The sequence below is a fragment of the Solea solea genome, chromosome 17, assembly GCF_958295425.1.
Source record: "Solea solea chromosome 17, fSolSol10.1, whole genome shotgun sequence".
Taxonomy (NCBI): Eukaryota; Metazoa; Chordata; class Actinopteri; order Pleuronectiformes; family Soleidae; genus Solea; species Solea solea.
Window position 1 is genome coordinate 22639703 of NC_081150.1, and position 18934 is coordinate 22658636.

The 18934-nt window shown below is 45.2% G+C and overlaps 1 protein-coding gene across 1 annotated transcript in view; it reads right to left on the reverse strand.

The window, feature by feature from the left end:
- The window catches only part of LOC131443506 (NLR family CARD domain-containing protein 3-like), a 158394-nt gene that overhangs the window by 91816 nt on the left and 47644 nt on the right, over positions 1 to 18934 (reverse strand). The gene's annotated exons all lie outside the window — the stretch shown is intronic.

Sequence of the window (18934 nt, forward strand, 5' to 3'; positions counted from 1 at the left end):
TCTTTGTGGAGAAGAAGGATAAGACCCTCCGGCCCTGCATAGACTATCGGGGTCTCAATGCTATCACCATCAAGAACAGGTACCCCCTCTCCCTCATCTCCACAGCCTTTGAACTGTTGGAGGGGGCAAAGATCTTCACTAAACTAGACCTACGTGATGCCTACCATCTTGTCAGGATCAAAGAGGGGGACGAGTGGAAGACCGCTTTCAACACTCCCACCGGACACTATGAGTATCTGGTTATGCCTTTTGGTTTAACAAATGCACCAGCGGTATTTCAGAACTTGGTTAATGATGTCCTTCGCGATATGCTTAATGTTTTTGTCTTTGTGTACCTAGATGACATCCTGATCTTTCCCCCGATGAGGAGACTCACACCCGCCATGTCCGCGCTGTGCTTCAGCGGTTACTCCAGAACCAGCTGTTCGTGAAAGCAGAGAAGTGTGAGTTCCACAAGCCCTCGGTCTCGTTCCTTGGGTTCGTGCTTGCCGAGGGGGAGGTCAGGATGGACCCTGAGAAGGTTACGGCAGTGGCGGATTGGGCCACTCCCACTTCACGTAAAGAGGTTCAGAGGTTTCTGGGGTTTGCAAATTTTTATAGAAAATGTATTCGTAACTACAGCACCATTGCCTCACCCCTGCACAAACTTTCCTCTCCACACAGACCATTTGTCTGGAGCCATGAGTGCGAAACTGCATTTAAGAGCCTTAAGAGGAGCTTCACCTCCGCCCCTGTCCTCATCCTCCCGGACCCCAGCCAGCAGTTCGTGGTAGAGGTAGACGCCTCAGACGTTGGTGTTGGAGCGATCCTCTCCCAATTTTGCTCCAAAGATGGTAAACTACACCCTTGTGCCTTCTTGTCCAAGAAACTCACTTCTGCTGAACAAAACTATGATATTGGTGACCGCGAGCTGCTGGCAGTTAAGGTGGCCCTGGAGGAGTGGAGACACTGGCTGGAGGGAGCCTCCCAGCCATTTCAGGTCTGGACCGATCATATTAATCTGGAGTACCTCAAATCAGCTAAGAGGCTAAATGCAAGGCAAGCTAGATGGGCAATTTTCTTCAGCCGCTTTAACTTTACCCTCTCATACCGACCAGGTTCCAAAAATATCAAGCCTGACTCCCTGTCCCGTATATTCACCTGTGACCAAATTAATCCTGAACCCAAGACATGCTTCATATCAGTTCTTTCATGGGAGATAGAGGGTGAGGTTAAGGCGGCAGCCAATGGTGTCACTGTTCCTCCTGATTGCCCTGCGGACAAGCTTTTTGTGGTCCAGGCTCTCAGGGGGGAAGTGATCCATTGGGCCCACACAAACAAGACTGTCTGTCATCCGGGTATAAAGAAAACCTTGTTTGTAATACAGCAACGTTTTTGGTGGCCTAAGATGGTCTCTGATGTCACTGATTATGTCAATGCCTGCTCTGTTTGTGCAACTAACAAAGCTTCTCATCAGAGACCGTCAGGAGAACTCAGGCCCGTGCCAATCCCTCAACGCCCCTGGACTTCGTCACAGGACTCCCACCTTCCTATGGTAACACTGTGGTTTTGACGGTGGTGGACAGATTCTCGAAAATGGTTCACTTTATTCCCCTGCAGAAGCTCTCCTCCGCCAAAGAAACGGCGGAGGTCATGTTGAATAACATTTTTAGGATACATGGTTTCCCTTTGGACATTGTTTCAGACAGAGGACCCCAATTTATCTCACATTTCTGGAAGGAGTTCTGCAGTCTTCTTGGGGCCACAGCCAGCCTCTCATCAGGCTTCCACCCACAGACCAACGGCCAATCGGAGCGCCTAAACCAGGAGGTGGAGACGGGCCTCCGCATCACCGCCTCCCAGGACCCTGAAACCTGGTCCCAAAAACTGGTTTGGGTGGAGATGGCACACAACTCACTCCCCTGTTCATCAACTGGTCTGTCCCCATTCCACATTGTTCACGGCTACCAACCATCTCTCTTCCCCTCCACAGACTCTGAGTCCTCTGTGCCCTCCGCATTGGCCTTGGTGAGACGCTGCAAGAGAACCTGGGAGCGGGCCCGCCAGAACCTCCTTCGGCAGTCCAAATCCTACAAGGCTGCCGCGGATCGCAAGAGGACCCCTGCCCCACACTATCACAGCGGCCAAAGAGTGTGGTTGTCAACCAAGAACCTGCCTCTTCGGGTGGAGTCCAAGAAGCTCGCTCCCAGGTTTGTCGGTCCATTTCCTATCGCCAAGGTGGTCAACCCTGTCTCTGTCCAGCTCAAACTACCAAGGTCAATGCGGGTCCACCCCACCTTCCACGTCAGCCACGTCAAACCCGTCAAGACTGACGATGATAAATGATAAATGAAAGACTAACTTATTATATAGAAAGTAAAGGTTATATAACTAAATACCAGAGTGGCTTTAGGAAAGGAAGATGTACTATGGACCCAGTCATCTGCTTAGAACATGACATTAGAAAAGCACAAATAAACAAAGAGAGTGTAGTGGCTGTTTTATGATATGATATGATGTGGGGAGAGGGACTTTTAATTCAACTGTCAAGGGAAGAATGTATCAGTGGATTAAGGTTTTTTGAGAGGAAGAACAATACAGGTTAGAGTAGGGGAAAAACTTTCAAGGAAGTATGCGGTAGAAAACGGAACACCTCAGGGAAGCATAATAAGTCCGCTATTGTTCTCCATCATGATAAATGACATTTAGAATGAAATAGAAAAGGATTCTGGATGTTCTTTATTTGCAGATGATGGGGCAATTTGGACGAGGGGAAGAAACATAGATTTCATTGTAAAAAAAAGTTCAAGGGGATATTACGAAAATAGAAGAATGGGCATATAAATGGGGATTCAATTCTCAGTGAATAAAACGACGATGATATTTACAAAGAAAAGAATAGAAGATAAGTAAAACTGAAACTATACAATCAGGAGTTGGAGAGTGAAATTCTTTAAACTATTAGGGATATGGTTTGATGAGAAAGTTACATATTCAAAAATGAATGGACAAATGTAAGAAAATATTGAATATAATGAGATGTTTAGTTGGTAGGGAATGGGGAGCAGATAGGAATGCTTTAAGGGCTATATATAATGGGTTACTAAGATCAGTGCTAGATTATGGCTGTGTGGTGTATGGATCTGCAGCAAAAAACTGGATAGACTACAGTATCAGGCACTAAGGTTATGCACATGAGCTTTAAAACAACCCTGACATCAGCACTCCAAGTAGAAATGGGGGAAATGCCACTAGAATTAAGAAGGATACAGAACTCATTGAACTACTGGACCAGACTACAGGGTCATAATCAGAATCATCGTTAAAACCATGTTGGGAAAAGGAGAAAGGAAACAAAAAAAGCTTTGGATGGACAATCAATCAGACGGCATCAGAGCTTACAGTAGACCAATACAGTGTTAGCCCAACAGTACCACTGTCGACAATAGCACCATGGATTCTTCCAGATGCCACCATAGATCTCACATGATTAGAGAAGGAAAACAAAGATATGCAGAGCCAGAACCCACAGGTAATACAAGATTATATAGACAGTTATCATGGATACATCATACAAGTATACACACATGCATCAAAAAACAGGAATAGGAGTCTTCATAGCAGAATTTCAAACATTAAACAACAGAAACGATGAAGTGATAATGTATCCGTGCACACAGGAGAACTCACTGCTATTCTATTAGCAGAAATACAACCACTGAAAACAATCATCTGTTCAGACTCAAGTTCATCACTCATAAGTTTACAATCCAGCCATTCTGAAAGCAGACAAGACCTCATTATAGAAATACAACAAACATTATATAGAATTCAGATGATGGGACTTTATGGATACCAGCACACATTACAGGGGTTAAAGGGAACCAAATAGCAGACACGGTGGCAAAAGTAGCAACAGCACATAATAATATAGATCTAGCAAAAAAATTAAGCAAAACAGAAATAAACAGCACCATTAAACAACAACTCAAGGAGAGATGGCAAAAACAATGGGAGGAGGAGAGGAAAGGAAGATGGTTTTACAGTATCCAAAGAAAAGTGGGAGTGGCTAGGCGCACAGAAAGAAGCAGGAAAGAGGAAAATATAATATGGAGGATCAGATTTGGCCATACGGGATTAAACAACACATTATTTCTTATGAATAAACACAATACAGACAGATGTGATCACTGTCCATTCATCATGTTATTACACAATGTCAGTGTTAGAGCCATACCTACTTGAAGGCCACAGTAGGTGGCGCTCTGCACTGTGCAGGAAGGTGTTAAATAGAGCAACAGGTAAATACTCGGCAGGTGTGCTGCTGACTGGGGAAGCACAAAGTTTTTTGACCGCCGCCGCCGCCGCCTCCGTCCATTTGGATTAATAAAAGTTGGTGATTGCATATGACGCTGATGTGTGTAATTAATTCATTGGACCCGGAAGACGATGCGTCAACTACTACGAGTACCAGTACAGCAGCCCCCTCAAGTGGCTTAGGTTCGTTTTGTTGTTTTATTTTAAGAACAAGTCACTACACTAAGTCAAAAAACTGCGCTTCGGTTAGAAGTCGTAGTTAGTCGCGGAAAGGACACCGCACGGAGGCAGAGCCAACGCTGGAGTCAACGCCGGGTTTCCGAACCAGCCGAGCCGCATGGAAGACGTCAACAGCTGCCGTGTTTCCCGGAGTGACACCGATCATCAGCTGATTCATCTGACGAGGTAGTGCTGCCGCCGGACCATCTTACGGCGCCCACCGCAGGCATCAAGGTATGAGGAGTAGCGCTACCGGTTTCATGGCCATAATAAAATAAATAAATAAAAGTGTGCACACTATTTTGCGAGCGTAATCCCAATGCATTGGTTGCTAAAAGCAATGATGATCGCGTCTTAAGACTGAACTTTTCTCATCGCTTGGATTTTCACATTATAACAAAAGGAGGACATTATGAACGATAAATCTGATGAGCCGGTCGCAGAATCGGCTGCTGTCGCTCCTTCTATTGAAGTGGGAAATTCAAATGAAGCACAGTTGGGTATAGGTAAAAGAGTTGTTAAACTAACACATAAGGCTTTTGTTGAAAAGTTGGAAAAGTTTCAAAATGTAAGAAAAGATCGATTAAGCAAGGTAAAAAATATGAGAAAGGTAACTGAAGAGTATATGCATAAAAACAGTGTTACAGAGGTAAAAGGTGCACTGGAAAAAATTATTGGTTTGTGTGAAGAAGCAAAAAATGCTCATCATTCTTTGGTGCCTTTAATGCCCACTGAAGAAAGTGGGAAACAAAATACATGGTTTGCTGCAAAAATGTTTATTGAAAATGGTTTCATTGATGATGTTAAACAATGGTTGAGAAACATTGAAAATGCTGTTGATGTGGTTGATGATGTTCATCCTGATGACAGTATATCAAATGTTGCCAGTAAACATTCTCAGCGAATAAGCACATGTAGTGGTAAAAGCAGCAAAAGTGGTCAAACAACAGCATCTGCCCGCATTAAAGCAGAGGCAGAAAAGGCTGCACTTCTTGCTCGAGCTGCGGTTTTAAAGGAAAAACATGCTCTGGAGAAGCAAGAAGCAGAGCTGAGAATGAAAAGAGAGCAACTGGAGCTTGATGCTGACATTGCAGCATCCACAGCAAAACTAGCAGTTTTACAAACTGCTTCAGAATGTTCAAGCAAATCCCACGCATCATCAAATGGAATGAATTCATATCTACAAAGGGAAATGGAACAAAAAACAACTTCCAAAGGGCTCAACCCCACAGCAAAGTCGTATGAAACCTGGACATGGAGTGCAATGCCACAAACCAATTTCCCAGTATGTCATAAGGATTCAAGAGCATGGAACACACACACTGTGGAAAAAGGGCAGCAGTGCATCTTTGGATCAGGACAGGAGACACACAGGAAAACAACAGGAACATATGGAACAACACAATATGGCACATCATCAAACTCTTTATTTACCAATAAATAAGGAGCAGCCTGCATCAGTTGAGCAACCGCATCCACATGATCTATGCACCATAATGCATAAGCAGAATGAAATAACAGCAGCTCTTGTTCAACAACAATGCTTACTGTCCTTACCATCTCGAGACATTCCAGTATTCGACGGTGATCCTCTCCAGTACAGAAACTTCATCAGAGCTTTTGAGCATGGAGTGGAATCAAAAGCTAAAGAAACTGATTGTCTGTATTTTTTGGAGCAGTTTACAAAAGGTCAACCCAGAGAATTGGTGAGGAGCTGTCAGCACATGATTCCTGGCAGAGGTTATCAATTGGTCAAAGAGCTTCTACATGAACACTTTGGAAATGAATACGGGATTGCTGCAGCTTACATAAGGAAGGCTCTGGCTTGGCCTACAGTGAAATCAGAGGATGTGAAATCGCTACAAGCCTTTTCTCTGTTTTTGCGTGGTTGTTGCAACGTGATGGAGGAGCTTCACTATATGCAAGAACTAGACATGCCAACCAATATGAGAGCAATCATGACAAAATTGCCATTTAAATTCAGAGAAAAATGGAGGACAAAAGCACATGACATCTTGGAGAGGTACAATCGCAGAGCTTGCTTTAAAGATCTTGTCTCATTCATCGAACGTCAAGTTAAGATCATCTTGGATCCACTCTTTGGGGACATTCAGGACACGACAAGTGGTTTACCTGCATCCAAGAGTGTTAACAAGTTCAGGTCTCAGTCCAACTTCAGCAGAGTCAGAGGTGATAGCTTTGCCACTACAGTTACTGTTGACACAACCAAAGGTTCATGTTCAATCCCACAGAGGCAGGACTCAATGGAAAGGTGTAAAAATGCATGTGTCTGTTGCGCCCAGTCTCACACGTTGGAGGAGTGTCCAAAGCTGAAAAGGAAGAAGCATCGAGACAAAATTATCTTTCTGAAGGAAAAAAGGATGGGTTTTGGCTGCCTATGTAGTGGACACATGAGCAAGGATTGCGACAGGCGTCTAACTTGCAAAGAGTGTGGTCAGAATCATCCTACGGTGCTTCATATTTCTGAAAGGCTGAGAACCAGAACAGAAAGTGAACACTCTAAAGAAACAGGACCTGTCAAACCACCCTCTTCAGAAACTTGTGGTCATACAGGGGCCGGAAAGGAGGGTTGCATTTTGTCCATTCTGCCAATCCAGGTTAAATCCATTAGGGGAGACCAAATAATACAAACCTATGCGTTCCTGGATCCCGGCAGTACAGCCACATTCTGTTCAGAGCATCTTATGCGAAAGTTGAACATCGACGGTAGAAGAACCAGTTTCCTTTTACGCACCATGGGACAAGAAAAGGTTGTTTCCACTTATGTTTTGAATGGTTTGGAAGTGGCTGGTCTTGACAGTAACGACTTTTACAGTCTTCCAGAAGTTCTCACTCAAAGAAAAATGCCTGCGACCTCCAACGACATTATCTCACAGGAAGAGCTGTCACAGTGGTCTTACCTCTCTGAAGTTCAGATCCCCTGCATACACGCCAATGTTGACATGTTGATTGGTACCAACGTCCCAAAGGTATTGGAACCCTGGGAAGTTGTCAACAGCCAAGGGAATGGCCCGTATGCAGTAAGAACTGTACTTGGTTGGGTAGTTAATTGTCCCCTTCGAGACGGAGAGAACAGCAAACTTAAAACAGGGTTCTCAGTGGCAGCTGTCAATAGGATTTCTGTGTGTAAGCTGGAGGTGATGTTGAACAACCAATACAATCATGACTTCAATGAAAGAAGTACAGAGGAAAAGGCGAAGTCAAGGGAAGACATCAGATTCTTAAGGATTATGGATGAGTCAGCACAGCTTCAGGATGGTCATTACAGTATGAACTTGCCCTTTAGGAAAGAGCAGCTCACTCTTCCCAATAATCTTAGCATGGTCAAGCAAAGGCTGCTAGGATTGAAGGTTAAGTTCAGAAAAGATGAACTGTTTCATAAGGAATACACCAGTTCCTTCACTGATGTTATAAGGAAAGGCTATGCAGAGAAAGTGCCTCAACATCAACTGGATGGAGAAAATGGAAAGGTTTGGTATATTCCCCATCATGGTGTGCGTCATCCCAGAAAGGGTACCTTGCGTGTTGTGTTTGACTGTTCAGCTGAGTTTAAAGGTGCCTCACTCAACAGCCAGCTTTCAAGGCCCAAACCTGACCAGTTCACTGCTAGGTGTCCTTGCCAGATTCAGACAGGAGCCAGTAGCGTTCATGGGAGACATTCAGTCTATGTTCTACCAGGTTAAAGTGGCTGAAGAGGACAAGGACTTTCTTCGCTTCCTATGGTGGCCTGATGGTAAAGTGAGCCAGGAGATTGTGGAATATCAGATGACAGTTCATTTGTTTGGCGCAGTCTCATCTCCAAGTTGTGCCAGTTTTGCACTCAGGAGGACAGCACAAGACAATCATGCTCACTTCCCATCAGAGGTTGTAAAAACAGTCAGGCAAAATTTTTATGTTGACGACTGTTTGAAGAGCTTGCCCTCAGAGGAGGAGGCCGTTGTGATGGTTAAAGCTCTTAGGGACCTCTGCCTAAAGGGAGGCTTTACTTTGACAAAGTGGATCAGTAACAGCCGGACAGTGCTGCAAACCATTGAAGAGGAGCATAGAGCTAAAGACTGGAAAGAACTGGATCTGGATAGAGATGAGCTTCCAGTCGAGAGAGCCCTTGGATTACAGTGGTGTGTGGAGTCGGACACGTTCAAATTCAAAATGATGGTGAAAGAGCAAGCACAGAGCAGAAGAGGATTGTTGTCTATAATCTGTTCAGTTTATGATCCCTTGGGGTTTCTTGCACCAGTGACACTGCCAGCAAAGGTTATGCTGCAAGAGCTCTGTCGCAGACGTTATGGGTGGGATGGCTTGGAAAGACCCGTCACTAAGCTATGCCTATTACAGGAAGCTGCAAGTTGTTAATGTTGACATTTATGGTGACCTCTGAGTGAAACCAGGTTATGTGTACAAATATTGGGCATTGTTTGGTACAATTTGTGTGTATTACTGGTGTTATGGCTCTGTAATTTAATTTGAAGGGAATTGTAATGTCTGTTGCCATTTACAATTAGGGGCCGGTGTGTTAGAGCCATACCTACTTGAAGGCCACAGTAGGTGGCGCTCTGCACTGTGCAGGAAGGTGTTAAATAGAGCAACAGGTAATTACTCGGCAGGTGTGCTGTTGACTGGGGAAGCCCAAAGTTTTTTGACCGCCGCCACCTCCGTCCGTTTGGATTAATAAATGTTGGTGATTGCATACGACGCTAATGTGTGTAATTAATTTATTGGACCCGGAATACGACGCGTCAACTACTACGAGTACCAGTACAGCAGCCCCCTCAAGTAGCTTAGGTTCGTTTTGTTGTTTTATTTGAAGAACAAGTCACTACACTAAGAAATATCAAAGGGAGAGAGAAGTGATGATTAGAAAGCTGAGAGACATTGATGAGGAATGGGAGTTGGTGGAGGTATTGAGCAAGAACCAGAGTGAGTGCTACAAAATATTACTGCAGTTTCTTAAGACTACAAGGTTGATTGGGAGGATATAGGATGTGTGAGTGTGTGTATATATATATATATGTATATATATATATATATATATATATATATATATATATATATACATATATATATATATAATTGTACACCCTTGACGGTCTACAAATGTTGCTGGAAACTGGCAAAGCAGTTGTGCAGAGCCGGATTTACGCAAAGGCAAACTAGGCAAGTGCCTAGGGCCCGATTGGCAGGGAGCCCAGACAGAGGGACAATCAAAACCTAAAAATGACATGGTCTGCGTTTCAAGGCGATTTACGCTCCTCGTCCTGAAGAAGCGACGCTGTCATGGCGTTCTGAGGACAGTCTGCTCCGATCGCGCTGGGGGCAGGCGGGCTGGAGAAGCCGCAGTGAGTGCACATGTCCGTGGTGAGGTCCGGGCGGGGTTTTGCTGTAAACCACCTTCGCCCCGAGCCCTTCCAAGCCGATCTAGAGTCGGTTGCGGCGCACCACTGGCGGAGGAAATTTCATGTCAAACTTATGTGTGACATGATGAAGTCGGCATCAATTCATGGAAAAAACTGTTGAAAAGTTGAAATATGGAGATTAAAGGTTTCTGCCCAACTGTAATCTCCAATACTTTTTTGAGTTTTCGTCGACTAAAATTGGACTAAAATTATAACATATAGAAATGACTGAAACGTGACTAAAACTAATAAACGTTTATGTCCAAAAGACTAAAACTAAGACTAAATCTAGAATGGCTTCCAAAAACAACACTGCACAGTTCACCATCCAGAGAAACATCCAGACCAGTGGAGAAAACTACTGAACAGTCCAGACCAGGAGCTGAATACCAGAAAATGGAAGAGAGGTGATGCTTGTCCATGAAAATAAACCTCTTTACCACGACAGCACAGTTTCTCTTACTGCAAACTTTATTGGTCTTTGTATATTTGACTACTTTTAAAACTATTCAATTTAATCAACACATTTAATTAAGATTTTCTGCAAAATGCAATAGCTTACAACATTTATCTTATTTGCTCTGTTTACATAGCAATGCTGACAATTGGTGATTTACTGGTACTACTGCCTTAACAATGACACTGGCAATGGATAAGATAAGGATCATTTAATAGCATTTAATAGAGCCTTGTAGTAACGTATAAATACGGTAATAAAAATCAAAAAATAGTCTGATAGACTGTTTAATATACGACACATGACTTATTTTGGCATACAAAGAACCAACTCGTAACCAAAGACTACGCTATGTAAAATGTGAATTAACTTTTATTAGTAACTTTGGTAAGTTTCAGATTTCAATTCATAAATAACATCGATGGAGGGGGCCCCAAGAAATACAGTCTGCCTAGTATAGTCCATTTATTTAATCCGGCTCTGTTTGTATGCGTCTGTCTGTGCGCTCTATCAGCGTGTGTGTGGCGGCGTGTGTGTGTGTGTGCGTCTTTGCGCTCTACTAGCGAGTGTGTGTGCTCATTAGTTACGAGTCGCTCCGTCACAGATGTCAAGAATACATCTCATCTAACAGCCAAACAGCAGAGACAGTAGTTGACCGTTGATTTTTATTGTGCCTTAAAATGGAGCAATAATCTGTGATGGAGCAAAAACCTCCTTTAACCACAAACACAAATGTTCTCCACATAACATGGAGTAGAACTAAACAGGCTCATTAAGGAGACAATCCTTTACTAGTCTCCCATAGAACACTACGTCACCATAGTATCACGCAGGCTTGCTGTGATGACTCCGCCCACTTTGAGGAGGCGCTATGAAGTCATTGAAGATTGAATGACTTTATTCCTCCCCCAGGGGGGAAAGACACATTCACAACAGCTCAGTTAAGAAATGAGAATAGAATAAAAATAGAATAAAAAAAAAAAATAAAAAAAATAAAATAAATAAAATTAAAAAAAAAAAAAAAAAAAAAAAAATACAATACAATAGTAAGACAATTACAAAAATAAATAGTAAAAAAGATAAAATTACACTCTAATATAGAGTAAGTATCAGGGGTAAGTGAGTGGACATTTACGACGAGGAGTTAAATATCCGAACAGCAGTGGGGATGAAGGACTTTCGGTAGCGCTCCGTCCTACACTGAGGGTGCCGGAGCCTGCCGCTGAAGGAGCTGCCAAGCCCCTCCACAGTCAGGTGCAGTGGGTGGAGTGTGTTCTCCATGATGGAGGACAGTCTGTCTAACGTCCTTCTCTGTCCCACCTCCTCCACCGATTCCAGCGAGCGGCCCAGGACAGAGCCGGCCCTCCTGACCAGCCTGTTCAGTTTCTTTCTGTCCCGGTCCGTGCTGCCCGCTCCATAGCAAACCACAGCATAGTGGATGGCAGAGGCCACCACAGAGTCGTAAAAAGTCGAGTAGAGGTCTGCACACTCCGAAGGACCTCAGTCTCCTCAGGAGGTGGAGGCGACTTTGACCCTTTTTGTACAGGGCGTCGATGTGAGTGGTCCAGTTCAGTTTATTATTGAGGTGAACACCCAGGTACTTAAAGTTATCCACCAGCTCAATGTCCGAGCCCTGGATGCTCACCGGTGGGTGTGGTGGGGTCTTTTTCCGGAAGTCGATCACCATCTCTCTCGTCTTTCCGGTGTTCAAGCACAAGAAGTTGCTCTCACACCAGTCCATGAAGTCCTTGATGACCGACCTGTACTCCAGCTCGTCCCCCTCAGACACGCAGCCAACAATGGCTGAGTCATCGGAGAACTTCTGGAGGTGACAGCTGCTGGAGTTGTAGGTGTAGTCTGAGGTGTAGAGGGAGAAGAGGAAGGGTGAGAGAACCGTCCCCTGAGGCGCCCCGATACTGCAGATGGCCACCTCAGACCTGCAGTCCTGCAGCCTCACATACTGTGGCCTGTTGATGAGGTAGTCGGTGGTCCATGCAGCCAGCTGCGTCCCCACTCCTACGTCCTCCATCTTCCTCCGCAGCAGCGCCGGTCAGATGGTGTTGAAAGCGCTGGAGAAGTCAAAGAACAGGACTCTCACAGCACTCCCGGCGACCTCCAGGTGAGTCAGCGCCCGGTGCTGCAGGTAGATGACGGCGTCATCCACACCTCTCCACACATCCCTTGTCCTGCTCTGCCCCATCTGCTCCTCCAGTTTCCTTAGCCTTCCTGATCGCCTGCTTGAGCTCCCGCTGGACTTCTTTCAGCTCCTCTCTGCTGCCTGAAGCAAACACCCTCTTCTTCTTGTTCAGCAGGACTTGAAGTTGAGGGGTCACCCATGGCTTGGTGTTGGCAAAGCACCGCACCCTGCGGGTTGGTGCCACGTTCTCCTCACAGAATTTGATGTAATCTGTGAAACAGTCATTGAAGCCGTCGATGTTATCACCATCAGAGAAAGTCTCCCACATTGTTGTCTCGAAGCAGTCTCTCAACCTCTCTTTGGCTTCTTCATTCCACATCATTACAGTTTTTTTCTGTGTGGGCTGCCTCCTCACCACGGGTGTGTATTCAGGTCGCAGACGTATCAGGTTGTGATCAGAGCGGCCGAGTGGAGGTTGGGGGGCGGAGGTGTACGCACCCTTTATATTTGCATATAAGAGGTCCAGCATCTTGTTCTCCCGGGTGTGGCACTTCACGTACTGTGTGAACGTGGGGAAAAGGGGGAAAGCGAGGCATGGTTGAAATCACCATTTATGAGCAGGAGAGAGTTTGGGTGTTCCGTTTGCAGTGCCGACACTGAGCTGTGCAGTCTCTCACACGCTGCGGCTGCATCGGCTGAGGGAGGGATGTAGACTGTGTACACAATCACATGCGAGAACTCCCTCGGGATGTAATACGGGCGGATGCCCACCGCAACAAACTCAATGTCCTTTGTGCAAACTTGTTCTTTGATGGAGACGTGCGCGGGGTCGCACCATCTCTCGTTAATAAACACCGCCACTCCTCCGTCTCTCCTCTTCCCAGCCACATTCCGGTCCGCACGTACCATCTTAAACCACTCCAGGGAAACGACAGAGTCCAGTGTCATCTCCCTCAGCCAGGTCTCCGTGAAGCACAGCAGGCTGCTCTCCCTGAAGTCCCTCTGGTGCCGGGTCAGCGCCGCGAGCTCGTCCGCTTTGTTCACGAGGGAGTGGACGTTTCCCATGATGATGGATGGAATAAAAGGACGGAACCTACGTTTCCTCTCCTGTTTCCTCCGACCTGCTCTGCAGCCCTGTCTCTTCCTCTTTAAAACCGTTGGAATCGTCCATTCCGCGTTGACAGACAGACAGACAGACAGACAGACAGACGACTTTATTAATCCCTTTGGGAGGTTCCCTCGGGGAAATTAACATCTCCAGCATCCACACACAGCACTGTTAAAAATAGAGAGTAGAATAAAATAAGATAAGAATAAAAATAAAAATAAAAATAAAAATAAAAATAAAAATAAAAATAAAAATGAAAATAAAAATGAAAGTGACCCATGCTATATATATGTATGTATACCTACATACACACAACACCTATATATATATATATATATACATACATACATACACATCTACATGTATACACATACATACATACATATACACATACACACATATATACATATATGTATATACATACATATACACACATAGGTACACACACACGCCTACAGTTTTATTGCACATGTCTATGGTTTTATTGCACATGTCTATGGTTTTATTGCACATGTTATTATGTTATAGTTGTGGTTGTACTGTTTTTTTTGTTTTTTTTGTTTGCCCTCCTCCCCCCCAGTGAGGAGTTGTACAGTTTGATGGCCCGGGGGACAAACGAGTCCCCCAGCCTGTTGGTCCTGTACTTGGGGAGGAGCAGCCTGTTGCTGAGGCTTCTGTGGCTCCTCTGGCTGCTGATGACAGTGTGCAGAGGGTGGCTGGCATTGTCCAGGATGCTCAGCAGTTTGTCCACAGTTTTTCTCTCTGCCACTGTCACCAGAGGGTCCAGCCTCATTCCTACCACCGAGCCGGCCCGCCTGATGAGTTTTTCCAGTCTGTGGAAGTCTGCCTTAGTTGTGCTCCCGCCCCAGCACACCACGGCGTAGGAGAGAACACTGGCAACCACAGACTGGTAGAACATCCACAGGAGCTTTTTGCAGATGTTGAAAGATCGTAGCCTCCTCAGGAAGTACAACCTGCTCTGGGCCTTCTTGTACAGATGCCTTGAGTTGCTTGTCCAGTCCAGCTTGTTGTCCAGCCACAGCCCAAGATATTTGTAGGTCTGAACGACCTCCACCTCCTCTGCTCCTATTAGAACTGGTCTCGAACTGGGTCTGTCCCTCCTGAAGTCGATGACCAGTTCCTTGGTCTTTGAGGTGTTGAGCTGCAGGTTATTAATGTGGCACCAGACAACAAAGTTCCTCACCAGGCTCCTATATTCCTCTTCCTCTTCATTGTCTCTGATACACCCCATGATGGCCGTGTCGTCTGCAAACTTCTGGATGTGACACGTTTCAGAGTTGTAGCAGAAGTCTGCAGTGTACAGAGTGAAGAGGATGGGAGACAGCACAGTCCCCTGAGGAGCTCCGATGTTGCTGACCACCGTGTCAGACGTGATGTCCTTCAGCCTGACATACTGTGGTCTGTCTGTGAGGTAGCTGGAAATCCAAGCAACCAGGCAGGGGTCCACTCGCATTCTGGTGAGTTTTTCTTTTAGTACAAGGGGCTGGATGGTGTTGAAGGCACTCGAAAAGTCCAAAAAGAGGATCCTGACTGTGCCACTTCCCTTGTCCAGATGCGAGCTGGCTCGGTGTAGGAGGTAGAGAATGGCATCATCTACACTGACCTCTGCCCGATAGGCAAACTGTAGAGTGTCCTCAGCGTGCTGTACCTGAGGCCTGAGGAGGTTGAGGAAGAGCCGCTCCAGAGTCTTCATCAGATGTGAAGTGAGTGCCACCGGTCTGAAGTCATTCAGCTCGCTGGGCCGGTTCTTCTTTGGAACTGGAACGATGCATGATGTCTTCCAGAGGGTGGGCACTCTCCCAAGTTGTAGGCTCAGGTTGAAGACCCGTTGGAGTGGCTCCCCGAGTTCCGCAGCACAGGTTTTGAGGAGCCGTGGACACACCTGGTCTGGTCCTGCTGCTTTCCGGGGCCGGAGCTTCCTCAGTTCTCCCCTCACCTGATCAGCTGTGAAGCAGGGAGGTGACTGAGAGGAGGGAAGGGGGGGAGGATGGCTGGTGTCAGAGAGAGGTGGGAGTGGGGGGGCAGGTTGGGGGGTGGCTGTGGTCGCAGGAGGGGGAGGGGAGCAGGCTTCAGTGAGGGCCGCAGTGAAGGTGGGAAGTGGGGTGGAGTGGCTGAATCTATTGAAGAAGGTATTCAGATTGTTTGCCCTCTCCACTCCTCCCCCCTCTGTGCTGGATTTGGCTTTGTGGCCTGTGATGGTTTTGACACCTTTCCAGACCTCCCTCATGTTGTTATCCCTAAGTTTCTGCTCCACTTTCCTCCTGTAGGAGTCCTTTGCCTCCCTCAGGCAGACTTTCACCTCCCGCTGTGCTGCTTTCATCTCCTCTCTGTCATTAGTCCTGAAGGCCTTCTTCTTTTTGTTGAGGACAACCTTGACTTCCTGTGTTACCCATGGTTTGTTATTAGGATAACACCGAACAGTCTTGGTGGGGGCAACCACGTCTGCACAGAAGTTGAGATAGTCTGTGAGACAGTGAGTCATCCCCTCAATGTCCTCAGCATGCTCACCCAGCAACACATCCCAGTCTGTGGTATCAAAGCAGTCTCTCAGTGCCTCCTCAGCTTCAGGAGTCCATCTCCTGATGGAGCGAGTGGTGACAGCCTGCCTTTTGACCAGGGGGGTGTATTGGGGCTGTATGTACACCAGGTTGTGGTCTGACTTTCCCAGTGGGGGAAGGGCGGTGACTCTGTATGCTTCCTTAACGTTGGTATACAGTAAGTCAATCATCCTATTCTTCCTGGTGGGGCAGTTGACAACCTGGTGAAAAGCAGCCAGGGTAGAGTCCAGGGTGACATTATTGAAGTCTCCAGAAATAATTATGAAGGCTTCAGGATGTTGCCTCTGCAGCCGTGCTGTGACTTTAAGAATCTCATCACAAGCAGCGTCTGCTTTAGCCTGCGCCTTGACCTCCGGAGGAATGTAAACACACAGGGCGATCACGTGACTGAACTCCCTCGGCAGATAGTATGGCCGCAGGCTAACGGCAAGCAGCTCCAGATTCGGGTCACACAAAGCCGCCTTCACGGTGACATGGCCGGGGTTACACCAACGGTTGTTCACATAAATGATGAGCCCCCCACCTCTGCGTTTGCCGCATGCCTCCGCGTTCCTGTCGGCTCTCACCGCAGTAAATCCCCGCAGGTCCACGTTAGCATCCGGTATGCTGTCGGTTAGCCATGTCTCCGTCAGGATGAACAAGCTGAGAGAGAGAGCGGTGTTGCGCAACACCAACAGCTGATCCCTGCTGTAAACAATGGATCCACTGAGCGTGTCTGCCGACGGAGTTCCCAAAAGTGCCGAGAAGAGCATTAAACAAAATGCAAAAGTAATAAAAGTGGTCTCATTGTGCGCGTGGTGACAGCAGGATTCGACCATTTTAAGGAAAAAGCGTGAAACACGCCAGAAAAAATGAGAAAAAATGAGAAAAAGTAAGAAAGAAGGGAGAGCCATTGTAAGCAGCAGCTGCTCGGGCAGCGCCATTTTTTAATGGAAAACAACATGGCTGATACTAAACTGAGTCGAGTCGATTAGAGTAAAGTTTAGATCAGAGCAGTTATTGAGAGGGGTCTGGCTGCAGACCTGCACTGTCAGGACCCTTCTTTGCAGACCTGCACTCTAAAGTCTCCTGCACTGTCAGGACCGGAAGTTGATTCGTAGCCTTTCAAAATAAAAGCGAGCATACCGGAAGCACGTATTCTTCGTTCCCAGTTCAACTGGATAAGGTGAAAAAACACAGGAAAATGTCAAGATAAAAAACAAACAAAATATTATATATGAAAAAAAAGAAAATACAAAACGTTATGACCATTTCTAGGGTTATTCTACAGATAATCAGTGCAAACTAGATGTACAGCTATTATGATCCCCTTAAAACACTATGAGCCTACTCAAAACATGCATTATTTTATGCCAGTATTTTAATTTAATTTTATTTTATTTGTAAAAAGGACAGCTGTTAGTTAATCTGCACTCCAAATTCATTTTGAAATAATAAATCTCTGTAAATACACCTTTATTTATTTATATGTTTATTTCGGTCATGTCATTCAGATCAATTATCATCACACATCATCTTAGTGTAGTTCACACAATACACATAACCGAAAGGGAAAGCAGGAGAAGCAAAAGCTTATCTAGTCCCGCCCCCATTACCCACAGAATACATATTTTCATCATACAATACATCATTTCATCATACTGGATTTTTTTTCAGTTTGACAAAACATGTTTCAGCAGCAGGTACCTTAATGGGTGATGGCATAATGCATCTACACTCCAACCTATTGCTGACTGTTCTTTGCTTCTATACCATTATTTATCATTGAAAATGTAGCCCCCTGCACTGTTGGAGACATTTACATATTTATTTACTCATTTTTTTTATATAGGCATATCTTATGTGTGTTTGCAATTGTAACACCTCATAATTCATTTAAGAATTGCTTAATATTGTTTGTGCTATGTTCTTACCTTGTGCTGTCGGACTACATGGATTTGCCAATGGAGGGTGTGAGGGTTGATGATTTTAAATGAACTTAGCTTTGTGTATTCAAAGTGAATTACTGAATACCTAGTTACATGAGCCAGATAACCAATAACCTCTGTTACAAGAGAAAACAGTAGACACAAAACAAACTTTCAAATGTCTTTTTATTTTATTTTTGATTTTTTGATGATTTTAATGATAAGTGTTTTTAGTGTTATAGCTCACACAAAGAAAACATACCAATCAAATGGTCGATTTTCTTTGTTTTTTTCTTAAAATTCCTGCTCTTTGTATTCACAGTACACCAAGTACCCTCTTTTGTCCATCATCTCTTCACAGAAGAGCCACATATCTTCGATGTGGTAAAACAAAAACTTAAAAGGCTCCAGAATCAATTCTTTGTCCTCCTCATTTGGATCCATGAAACCATGCAAACAAAACGTCTTAGTTAGGGACCAATGACAAATAAGTAAGTACACACTATAAATACTGTTTATACTCTCTTTCTGGGTGCGAGTGTGCACACACACACACACACACACACACATCAGCAACGTTCTAAAGTTTTCACTTTTCACTTAACTTTTCATTTTCTGCTATTGATTTGGCTCACATAACTCACATACATTTTGACTTGCAGAGCAGAGAATCTGATTCTAAACTTTTCATTTTTGAAAGTGACTAAAACTGTGAGGTGAGGTGTTCTTCACTGCAACTTACATTCCCCTCATTTTCCTTTTCCACTTTTACCAGCCAAACCACAACCTGTCAGACGTTAGTAGCGTTGGCTCATAC